The sequence below is a fragment of the Petaurus breviceps genome, unplaced genomic scaffold, assembly GCF_028583685.1.
Source record: "Petaurus breviceps papuanus isolate PSGF00001 unplaced genomic scaffold, PetGlider_PUasm1.0 98, whole genome shotgun sequence".
Classification (NCBI taxonomy): domain Eukaryota; kingdom Metazoa; phylum Chordata; class Mammalia; order Diprotodontia; family Petauridae; genus Petaurus; species Petaurus breviceps.
This window is the reverse complement of record NW_027187460.1, coordinates 25,816,181-25,828,537: the sequence shown is the minus strand read 5'-3', so window position 1 is coordinate 25,828,537 and position 12,357 is coordinate 25,816,181.

Below are 12,357 nucleotides of genomic sequence, written 5' to 3'. Positions count from 1 at the left end.
CAGTCCTAAAAGTGTAGTGATTGGATTCTTGAAACCATGATCATTTTTTTAAAATGTGGTTTAAAAGAATAATAATCTTATAGCTGAAAGGGACCATAATTTATATCCTACTCATTTCAGATATGAGGAAATTAAGGCCCAGTGAAGGTAAGAGATCTATCTAAGGTCACACTAGTTATAAGCAATGGAGTAGATTTTGAACCCAGATCCTCTGACTTTAAATACAGTAACTTTTCCACTGTGCCATAAAAATTGTCATGCCTGTAAACAGTTTCTTTTGCCTTCCTTCTTTCATCACTACCTATGTGGATGCCCTTTTGTTGTTCTTTCCTTATTTTGCATGTGGTAAAATGTCTAGGAGTAGTCCAAGGTTATCTTGGAGGGACAAAAAGCTATTGTCTCGCTACCACACAAGAAGTTTATACTAGACCTTGCAGTCATCTGTCTGTTTCCCAAAGGGATTAGAGAGATGATGAATCTATTATTGTCTTTGGTAAGAGTTTGAAATACCATGCATCTATTTTAACCTTTCCTATGGCTTTCTGGGGCAGTTCCCTTTTCCAAGTTACCTTTTTGCTTTCAGGAATAAGCATGTTGATTGAACTACAGATGTGGATGCTTTTGGCTTCTTATCACTGATGCTGGTTAAGGTGCAGAATCATCCTTTGAACTTCCTCTTGAACTTAAGAAGTATGAAGCCTTAAGAAAGTTAGTTTATGTGGTTACTTCCTTTCATTCTCTCCCTTGTGTTTCTGAAATCCCGACTATTACTCCTGGAAGGCAACTACTATTCATATAGGATATCCTGCTACGCTCTTAAACATTGTGTTGTATTTTAGCATTGACCGTAAGCACAAGACATCCTCCAGAAAAAAAAAATGACAGTTGATGTGGAAAAATGAACAGAAATGTTCTCTATATTAAGGAACATCCAAAAATTTGAAGTATGCTATGACACAGAGAACTTGGGGGTCAAATAGCCTACCATACTCTTTCCCTGGGTAGAACACATTAGGATTTGTCTGTCCAGGTCAAAGCAACCCGATTAAAATGGACAGGACATTTAAGATGGACAATGATAAAAGGGAGGGAAAGTAAAATAATAATGGAATTAGAAGTCATTTTATGTAATGATTGTTTAAAGGAACAGGGACTTATTAGCCTACTGATGAGAAGATTTAAGCAATAAAGATCACAACCTTCAAATGTTTGAAGGGCTTTTATAAAGAAGAGGAATTGGACTTCCTCTGCTTGTCCCCAGAGGCGGAGAACTAGAAGAATAGGCAGAAATTTCAGATGGGTAAAGTTTAGCTCACTGTAAAGAAAAAGAAAGAAAGGAAGGAAGGAAAGAAGGAAGGAAGGAAGGAAGGAAGGAAGGAAGGAAGGAAGGAAGGAAGGAAGGAAGGAAACAAAGAAAGGAAAAGAAAGAAATCTTCCTAACATTTAAAACAGTTTAGAAGTAGAACAGACTGTTTCCAGAGGTAGTGTGTTTCTTCTCATGTGAGACTTTCTAATAGGCTTCGCTTGTCAGACATTTTCCTGATGTAGATTTCTGTTTTGGGTAAGGATTGGATCGGGTGACCTCTGAGATCCAAAAATTGTTGAAATTCTATGATGTTGTGATCTAATATAGACTGAATACCATTCAATAAATTGGACTTTGACCTGTCCAACTCTGAGATTTTATAATTTTTAGAAACAATTGTTGAGTACTCAGAGGTTGTCCCACACTATGTTAGGCACTGTAAGGAATACTACCTAAGCAAAATACTTAGGCTATGACCTGAAGACATTGAAGAACTAAGTATGTTCATTCCTTTGATACCTCATAATGACACAGAGTTTTACAAAATGTTATATTCACAGGAACACAACTCTGATGGGCAATTGAGGATTGAAAAGGCTTCAGTTATGGGCTTTATGTGCCTGTTGTCTCTTCAAGGCTCATCTTAGCTAACTACAGTAAGTCTGAGTAACTTGTGTAAATTTTTATTCCCTTTAAAATTGGTATAGGGAATTCCTAGTGAGATATTTGACTATTGCATTAAAGTACCTGATTTACAACTTATAGTCTTAAAGATTTTCCTTTGGCACTGAGAGGTTGTTATGTGTATAGTGTCAATAGCCATTACATGTCAGAGGTGGAACTTGATCCCAATTCTTTCTGATATTAAGGGAAACTCTTTGCAATGGCATGCTACCTCTGATAAATAAAATAAAATAATTACAATATTTGAAGCCATAAAGAAAAAAAGTTGAAGTAAGATCTCACTGGTATCAATTAAAGATTTGTTTATTCATCAGTTCTTCTAGTATAAATGATTCTATCAATGCTGGATGACAAGTTCCAAAGGACAAAGATTTGAGTAAAAGATCTAAAAAGGGTGAATCTAATATGATGGGATTTCATAAGGAGAAATGAAAAGGTTTATTCTTGGGTTAAAAAATTAACTTCACAGGGGAAGAGTAGGGGAGGGAAGGCTAATTTGAAAGTCAATCTGAGAATAATCTGTAGGTTTTATTCAAATGTAAATTCCTTATGAGTTAATTGTGAAAATAAGAGAGCCAAAGAAGGTTAATGGGAAATTTAGATTGTATAAAGAAAGGCACAGTGTCTGGATCCAATACAATGTCCTGATTGGACCACATTTGCACTATTGTCTTCAGTTTTAAATGCCATACTTTTGAAAAGGGATTGATAAACAGGTGAGTGTTCAAATGGGGTGACCAGGATGTTGAAGATCATCAAAACATGCCATTTTAAGATCTGTGGAAGGAACTGTGGATAATAGTCCCTGGTAACACGATAGCCTTCTTTATGGATTTGTAAAGCTATCATATATAAGAAAGAATATACTGCACTTATGCTGCTTTGGTCCAGAAGGAAAAACAAAGTAGAAGAGACCATACTTGGGCTTCATGTAAGAAAACACTTCTTAACAACTAGAGTTATTCAAAAGTGGGCTGAGTGTTTCCAGAAGGAGTGGGTTTCTGCCTCACTGGAGGAACTTCAACGAATGTCAGCATGTTAGATATATTGAAACAGAGATTTTAGTTCAGGTATGAGCTAGACTCTGAGATCTCTCCTAACATCTGTGAGATGGGGAATCCATTTCCCTGTGCATACATCAATCATTCTGTGATTTAATAGAAATGCTTAATGAGTTGATCTGGTCAGAAAGTTCAACTAACATGTAGGGTGAGCCTCTCCAAATTTTTCTTAGCTGCTGCTCAAAGGACAGTCAACCAGACAATCAATAAGCATCTATTAAGCCACCTACTATGTTATAGGCACTGTGCTAAGCTTTGAGGGTACAAAGAAGGACAAAAGACTGTTCTCTCAAGAGCTCACAATCTAACGGGAATCACAGTTTGTCACTGGACATATATGGGACCTGGCAGATCTTATGATCTGCTGACACACTCCTGGCGTGTTCAGGAGCCCCTCTCCACCAAAGTGCTGTTGTTTAGTCATTTCTCAGTCATTTCCAATTCTTCATGACACCATTTTGGGGTTTTCTTGGTAAAGAGAGTGAAGTTGTTTGCATTTTCTTCTCCAGTTCATTTTACAGATGAAGAATATGAGAAAAACAGCATTAAAACTGAGTTACCTAGGATCACACATTTAGTAGCGTCTGAGACTAGATTTGAACTCAGGCCTTCTAACTCTAGGCTTGGCACTCTATCCACTGCACCATCTTAGCTTTTCTTATGTATCTCAATTTTCTTACATGGAAGTTGGGTGGGGAGAGGAATGAATCAAACAAGTTGACTTCTAAGAATGCTTCCAACTCCAAATTGGTGATGCCTAAGAGCCTAAGAGGATGGCACTGCTATTCTCTCTCTCTGTCTCTCTCTGTGTCTCTGTATCTGTGTCTGTGTCTGTGTCTCTCTCTCTGTCTGTTTCTGTCTGTCTGTCTGTCTGTCTATCTGTCTGTCTGTCTGTCTCTCTCTCCTTTTCCCTCTCCCTCTTTCTTTTCTTCTCCCTCTGTCTCTGTCTCTATATTTCTATCTGTCTGTCTCTTAAGAATTTTCTTGATTTATTTTTTCTCATTTAACAAGCTTTAATTTTCACTTCCTTCTGGGAAAAACAAAAATAAAACTTTTATAAAAATATACACAGTCAAGCAAAACAAACTTCACCTATTGGGTGTGTCCAATAATAATAATAAAAACAATAATAGTTAATATTTTTATAGTGCTTGCTATATGAAGGCACTGTGCTGAGTACTTTACAATCATTTTCTCCTTTAATCCTTATAACAACCCTGAGTGGTAGTTGCTATTATTATCACCATTGCACAGATGAAAAAACTAAGGTAAACAGAAATTAAATGACTTACACAGTCACACAGCATGTAGGTGAGTAAGGCTGGATTTGAACAAAAGTCTTTCTCATTCCAGGCCCAGAGCTCTATCCACTGTGTCACCTAAATGCCCCATAAAAATGACTTATTTTGCATTTTTAGTCCATCACCTATCTGTCGGGATGTGTGAAACCTTCTTCATTTGTCCTTTGGTATCATGGTTTGTATATTGTTTTGATAAGGGACTTAAGTCTTTCCATTTACTCATTTAAAAAAGTTAGTATATAAATTATTCTCCTGGTTATTCTCATTTCACTCTGAATCAGTTTATATAAATATTTCCAGGTTTCTCCAAGGTCATTTCTTTCATTTTTTTTTCAGAGCACAATAGAATTTTATTACATTCACATTATGTAATTTGTCCAGAAATTACCCAGTTGATGGGCATCCTCTTTGCCAACACAAAAAAGTCACTATGATTATTTTTGTGCATTTAGATTTTTTCCCTTTCTTTGATGATTTTTAGAGTATAGGACTAGTAGTGCTATTGTTGAATAAATGGGAACACACAATTTGGAATATAATTTCAAACTGCTTTCCAAAATGACTGGGCCAACTCATAGCTCCTCCTATAAGACTATACTCATGTATATGTTTTCCCACAGGCCCTGAAATATTTTTTTTTTCAACTTTTCCAGTCTGATAGGTGTGAGAGAGAACTTTATGGTTAATTTAACTTACATTTCTCTGGGATATTGGAGCATTCTTTTTTTTATATGATTATAGATAGCTTAGATTTATTATCTTGAGAATTGCCTGTCTCTAGTCGAATGCCTTTGGCCATTTATCAATTATGGAATGACTGTAATTCTTATAAATTTGAATTGGTTCTTTACATATGTTAGAAATTAGACCATTTGTAAATCTGAAAATGCTATGTAGATGTCAGCTAATATTGTTATCATCACTATTATTATTGTTAGAGTATTCCGTAAAATCTTAGTCTATGGAATAATGCTTACAATTTCCTTGAATATTTTCAAATCTGTTCTTCAAAATTCTAGGGTTTACATTGAACCAGATTTCCTCTCTATCACTATCACAAATGCTAAAACCAAGTATTCATTTTCCTATAAATTTCCCATTATATCTGCCCCATTATATCTTTGTTGCTCAGAACCTTGTCCAGAAAGGAAGCAGTGATAGGAACATTGATTTATGAATCACCGTTCTTTGTGTCTGATTCATCAACTACTTCCAAATATATACCCCAAGGTCTCAATTTCCTTGCCTTGAGTTTAATCTCTAGAAATACTTTCTAGTTTCCTTCCTTCTATGCTTATAACAATCCTGCTCTCTTTTGTCTGCTGGTGTCATTTAATTACTTCATTGTAAAGCTTAAAGCCTTTTAGAAATGTGAGCTGTTATTATAATAATCCATTCTCCTCCATTTTTCAAAATCATTGCTCCTATTCCAATAATATAATTCTTTCTGACATGAACAAGGTGATTTTCCAACTTTTCCAGGACTTTAAATGTGTTTTTGTTTCCAAATAAAGAGCTAGAGTCATAACCCTATCTCTCTCTGTTAGTATTCTAGGTTCCCCCACAAACTGTGTTTCCCAACCCCTTGCTTCCATGACCTTTGGCTTTATTTTGTTTTCAGGGGAATGAGCCCAAAGCAATTCATATTTTTAAAAAGTTAGGAAACTACTCTGTGTACTGCTCATGCAAAACAGTGATCAACAAATGGGCATGAAATATGAAAGTTCTTTTCTTTGAAATTCCATTCACTTCAACCTAGATGGTGAAATATAAGATTTTCAACTACCCTCAGTTTTCTTTTAATAGTAAATTTTATTGGTGCCTTTTGGTTTTATATCACAGTCATTTCTGAAAATACCCTCCTCCCTTGCCATTACTCCCCTCCATCCCCTATTAAAACTACCAAAGTAAAAATGTTTAAGCAAAAATAACTGATAACAGTGACCACATCTATCTCACAAAGACCCTTTCAGGACAAGTAGTTCCATACCTGTTTGCTGAGAGAAGGGTAGCAAGTTTGAATATCTATATTCTGAAATCATTATTGGTTTTAAATTTATTCAGAATATCTTTCTTTGAATGATACTTTCACTTATATTAATGTAGTTAATTTGTCTCAATTTTCCATTACACAATATAGGTACATTCTGAAAGGGATTACACATTTAGATACAGGCACAAGAATTTAAACTTACTAGAATAGTTTTATTCTAATGGGGAGAGAGATAGATAGTGTCACTGTTTTTTTTTTAAATAGAGGTGGACTGCAACAAAGATGCTATCAATATAGCAGCTTCTTCCCATAAACCCCTCTATTGGCATTTCTAGAATAATAGATCTATAACCCAATAGAGTATTAGAGTTTGAAGGAATATTAAAAACACAGAATGTTCATTGGGAGGAACCTTAAAGTTTATCTAATTCAACCTATATCAAAAGAAGAATTGCCTTTAGAGCATCTCTGAAACAGTTGATTCAGAATGTGATGGAAGACCTCAGGAACAGAGAATTTGAGTTACAAGGGGGCCTCGGCAGACATCAAGTCCAAACCAAACACCAAAAAGATTCCCTACTCTAATATATCTGACAAGTAGTAATCTATCCTCTGATAGAAGTTTTCCAATGAAGGAGAAGTCCATCAGCCCTCAAGACAGCTCATTCCACTTTTGTATCGTTTTAATTATTAAGAAATTGTTACTGACATCAAACCCAAATTTATCTCCTCATGACTTTGACCCAGTGTTTCTGGTTCTGTTTTCTGGGTCCAATAAAACAAGTCTAATACATTTTCAATGTGGTAGCTCTTGAAATATTTGAAGAAAGCCATCATGTCTCTCCAAAGGCTTTAGTTCTCTGATATAAACATACCTATCTTCTCCACTTGATACTCATGTGACATAGTCACTTCACTTGTTGATGCTCTCTAGATATGGAAACTTATCAGTATATTTCTTAGACTTTGATCCCAGATTCCTATATGAGTATTTCTATTACTCCATGCTAATACATCCCCTAAAATCCACAAATACATGACTTATCTTATTATTCTTGTTTAGTTATTTTTCAGTCATATCTGAACTTTTGTGGCCTCTTTGGGGTTTTTTTGGCAGTGATTTGCTATTTCCCTGTCCAGCACATTTTTGCAGATGAACAAATTAAGGCAAACACAGTTAAGTGGCTTGCTCAGAGTCACACAGCTAGTAAATGTCTGATACTGAGTTTGATCTCTGGGAGGGGGGTATTCCTCACTCCAGGCCTAGCACTCAATCCACTGTGCTACCTAGCTCCCTTAAATGGCTTATATCCGGTCTTTTTCCTCCTAAAGATATTTTTTGATGGGTATAAGGGCACTAGGTAGAGAATGTTAAAGTAGAAAATTAATATTGCTAGAGGCTAGCCCTCTTCTGCACCCCAAACCCTATCCTGACACCAAAGTATTTACTAGGATATCATTTTACCATTTCTAGTTAAAGAATGAAATAAAATTTCATGATTTTTCTGAAATTTTTTTTTACTAATTCTGAGGTAGTTCTGATAGAATTGATTGATTTCAAAAGACAAAAAAGGGGGTGGAGATGTGGCATATAATTACATTCACTTAACCCTGAACTATTTAAACATGTAATTGAAAATAAAAAAAAAACAGGAAATGGATAGCAGAAATGACATCAAATGGCTCAAATAATTATTTCTAGAAACTTAAGGAATGTAAATTATTGCCATAACAAAGAGAACAAAAGAGCCCAGAAACACCTCAGCTAGCAAGCATCTGACATCTCCTATAGAATGGAGAGAGAGGGCTGCCAAAGGCAATGCAGGGTTAGACTATAAGCTCATTTGTAAAATCTTCCAAAGAAAGTTGATGGACAATTGTGAGGAGTATCATATCATAAAGCAGAGACAGAAGCAGGGGAGGATAAACCCAGTTTAAGAAAAACTTGGCAAGACTGACAAGCAAGCAAATACATCCCAAGGACATTTGAGGATATAGGACCACAAGCAGAAGTGCGCAATACATGCAAAAACCATTTCAACAGATTGTTTTCCCCATCCAGAAATGTGGAACCACAAACTTGGACCCTAACACCCCAGCCTCAGAGGTGGAAGTAGTAAAACGTGTCACTCAAGAGTACAAAGATGGGAAAAGGAACAAGATGTGATGAAGTGTATATATGGAAGACCTGTGCTGAAGGAGACACAATTTTGAGAGCATAAAGAAACCAATCTACACGTTACCTAAGTAAAGGAAAGATGCCAACAGAAGGAGAAAGTCAGGAATGTTTTTAATACTGAAAAAGTGGCTGAGAGGATGTTAATAATTACATACCTATAAGCTTACTTCTCATCTCTTCAAAAGGAAAATCATTTATGTACAAGTCAACAACCCTTTAATAATAAATATCAGATCAGGCACAAAACAGGGAAATTAAGGTTCACAATGTTCTGTTTCTGGCAAGAGGGGATATATGATACAGAATTCATGTTGAAAAGTGTTTCCCTGAGGATGGTAAGGTCCCCAGATGTTTCTGTTTGTGGATGGATTGGGTCAAACCTTAAAACAATATGAAGTCTCCTAGAATAAATATGTAAACTTTTAAAGGAATTTGGCTTGTTCATCCACAGAGAAAAAAACCCAGTGGATGAAAAATATCTGCTGCACAGATTTTAACATGTATTTGAATGTCCACAAGCTCTGGGACTGATAACACAGATGAACAATTAGTTGAGTATATAGTTGCACATGAGGGAGAGTAGCTTGGGTTGCTTTTGGAAAATTTTTTTTTACCTTCTTTTGAGATTCCCAAAGTTTCTCACAAAAAGACCAATATTTTAATACTAACATTATATAGGTTTTGCTATGGCTATGAGAAGGAATACAACTGCCAATGAACTGAATCTGTGTCTTAGAGATGACAATGGAGAAGGACATGGTGCAACACAATCAATGATAAACTCCAAAGAAAATCATAAGTAAAAACTATCTTCAAGGAATTGCATATAAGAAGAGAAGGTAGTATGATCACATGGCAAAAATGATAGGTGTAAGTTTGACTGTTTGAATACTCCACTATAGCTTTGAAATGTAGGAGAAAAGAAAGAAGACTCTTAGCACATTGAACGCAATCCTTTTGGCAAATCTGTGGGACTGCATGGATTTGAATCACATAGAATAGGTAGGAATGGACAGGCTGTAATCTGTACTGTTGGATGGAATTTCAAAATTGATGAGATCACAGATTCATTTGAGTATCTGAATATTTGGAAATACTTTTAATTTCAATTTGAGAATAATTAAAGCTCAGCCTGGAAGTCCCTGCATAATTTTTAGTATCTGGAGACAAGATAAGTGAATAGGAAGATTTGTAAAAACTAGAGCAGAGTCAGACAGAGGGTAGACATTCTGTATAAATACAGGGAAAAACATTTATATTCTGCCCCAATAGATACATTGGTCTGCTTATGTTCAATAACTTTGGCAATGCTCACAACTTACATTTTTATAACATTCTAAGCCTTATGAAGTGATGTCCTCACAGCAACCCTCAGAGGCAGGTAGCACAAATGTGATGATTTTTGCCCCTCTGTATAGATAAGAAAAACTGAGAAAGTTAGCCTCTTAGACTTATATGTGTGTATGTATCACATATGTACATATACATACATACATATATATATATGCAAAGACAAAAATGCAACCATCCCTGCCCTCATAGATCTTCCATTTTATAAAAGGAGACATCATGTACATGTATAAGTACATGCAAATTATATACAAAATAAATACAAGATAATTGGGAGGAGATAATCAACAGTTGGGAGGATCAGCAAGGAGCTCATTTAGGAGATGGCATATGAGGATATTTCTGAAAGGAACTGAGAGGTGGAAGAGGAAGTGCATTTCAGACATGGAAAAAAGGCATAAAAATGGTAGATGGGTTGTCATGTATGAAGAGCAGCAGGAAACCAGGTTGGCTGGACCATAGCTTGCATAAGTCATGAATTAACATGTGATTCAAAGCCCTTTTGCATAATGTTCTCTCCATTGTTGTGTTAAATCTCCAGAGTTTCAATGGGCAATAATTTTCTGAATGATAGTCTGTGTACCAGAGAGCATTAATATAAAAAGGAAGTAAAGGTGATGCAGTAGGAAAAAGTTGTCCTTTCAATGAGTAGAAGTGGATATCCATTCTGGTTCTGATGATCATTAGCTATATTAACTATAATTCTATTGAGAAGATCACAATCCAACCAATCATGCCCAGGCAAATCTTACTCCTGATAATATTGATTACTGCTATAACACATTACATTGTGAATACCAACATGGTATAGTAGAAAGAACACCAGATTTGGAGACTGAAGACCTTGGTTCAAATCCTAAAATTAATCTTTATGACCTGAATAACCTAGTCCTGATCAGTTCCTCTCTCTATGTGACAGTTTCCTCACCTAAAAAAATGAGAACACTAATACTTGCCTTTTCTAACTCAAAGGGTTAATGAGAAGAAAAAAATATATACTAACAACTTGCATTTAAGTAGAAATTTACAAGATACTTTGCAAAGTATCCCATTTGACCCTCCCAACAATCATTTGTGGTGGGTGCTGAACCTAGTCTTTTTGAGCATGTGCACAGGTCCTCTGAAGTATCCCCCCATATGGAAGAGGATGGGGAGCCTGATTCCAGGAAGGTCATGATGGTGTGTAATGGAAGTGCCTTGAGGAGATTTAGAACATACTCAGACCTTGTGTAATCTATTCTGGCCTGCTAACCACATGGTGAATAGTAGCCTTTTCAATTGAATATGGTTATAGAACAAACACTGAAGGTACATTCAAAAATCACTAGCTGATGAATACCTCCATCCCTTTCTTAGGCTATGTTTGGTTTAACATCTCTTGGCTCATGGATATTGGCAAGAGACAATGCTATAAAGGAAGATTTCCTGATCTCTTTCCCAAGCTTAGGTCAACATGTGCTCTGGTAAATATGGGCCTTGATTCTTTGTTTTGGCTTTTTTTTTTCATTTTAAATAAAATAGATCACTATGATTTTGTGAGTTTTGAAAGGTCAGAAGTATGAACCACCCAAGGCATAGGAGTCCAAGAGTCAAGGCAGTGATAGGTTTTGATGTCAATATAGTATTTTTTTTTAAAGCAATTGGGGTTAAGTAATTTGTTCAAGGTTACACAGCCAGTTATTTCTGGGAATGGTACTAAGGATCCGAGCCTGGGATTCGATCCCCAGGTCATCCCGACAGTGGGGCAGGTGCTCTTACTTGCTGAGCCACCTGGCTGCCCCTAAGCAATTGGGGTTAAGTAACTTGCTCAAGGTTACATGGCCAGGTGTTTCTGGGTGGGTGCTAAGTGTCTGAGCTCAGATTCGATCCCCCAGGTCATCCTGACACTGGGGCCGGTGCTCTTACTTGCTGTGCTACCTGGCCACCCCTAATGTCAATATAGTATTGACTCCCCTAAGAAGCAAAGGATAAACTTCACAACCAGCCTAGTGATAGATGAGAAGAGGACTAATTGTCACTAATATTATCATTGGACTTGAATTTGGCAGGAGCAGTTTACACGTAGAAGCTGTGCCACGTCAGAATTCACTTCCAAGGTATGACAAGGGAGTGTGTCTCATTAAGGTGTTGGGAAAATTGTTTATCCCATTGTTTTTGCTATATCTTTGAAGTAAAAATCCCTTTACAAAAGCCAGCTGATATTAATTGGTTAAACGTAACTGAGGTGCTAGGCATTTGCAACTAGGAGAAAGAGAGTAGAGAGAACACACCAAGAATAGGGGTAAAGCTGAAAAGTTAATGAAAGAGAGACTTGTCTCATCCCTTGGAGACACCACTATAATCCTCAGGATGAGGTGGGGTTGGCCTAGCTTTGAGATAGTCAGACCAGCAGTACTCATTACTCCCATTTTATAGAAGAGGAATGTATTTCTTATAGAAGTTACATGACTTGTTCAGGACCCATCAGCTATTGAACATTAGGA